The sequence below is a fragment of the Egretta garzetta genome, unplaced genomic scaffold (genome assembly GCF_000687185.1).
Source record: "Egretta garzetta isolate BGI_Z169 unplaced genomic scaffold, ASM68718v1 scaffold190, whole genome shotgun sequence".
Classification (NCBI taxonomy): Eukaryota; Metazoa; Chordata; class Aves; order Pelecaniformes; family Ardeidae; genus Egretta; species Egretta garzetta.
Genome location: NW_009258272.1, coordinates 695,962 through 696,397, shown reverse-complemented (window position 1 = coordinate 696,397; position 436 = coordinate 695,962). Strand labels below are relative to the sequence as shown.

Genomic DNA, 436 nt, shown 5'->3' with positions numbered 1-436 from the left:
GGGAGTGGGGATCACCCGCCCCCCCCCCACATGCACTCCCCACTCCAAAGGTCAGCCAGATTGATTCTTCGCTCCCAGGGAAAAAGTGGAAAGGCTCGGTCAGATACTGCCAGCAGCATCCAGCTCCTACTTGATATGGAGATCACTCCTGCCCCGGCCTCCAGCCTGAGCCCTGGGCTTGGCTGAGAGGAAGAGACAGTCCCGGCCTGCAGGGCCCTGTACAGCACATGTTACCTGCAGCATGGTAGAGCGGGAGGCAGTCGTACATCACATCATCAGGCCTCATGCGAAAACCATAAAAAACTAAGCTGGACATGCGGAAGTACCTGGGGCAGGAAGGTGAAGGGACATGTCAGCAGCAGGGCCAGAGGCTCTGTGCTAGGGCAGGGCAGAGCTCAGCTCCATCCTCCCCTGAACCCCTGCCCACCGCCTTACC

General features: G+C 59.6%; 1 protein-coding gene across 1 annotated transcript in view; it reads right to left on the bottom strand.

Moving 5' to 3' along the window:
• SLC27A4 (solute carrier family 27 member 4) overlaps positions 1 to 436 on the bottom strand; it is a 15,218-nt gene that overhangs the window by 10,698 nt on the left and 4,084 nt on the right. The gene's annotated exons all lie outside the window — the stretch shown is intronic.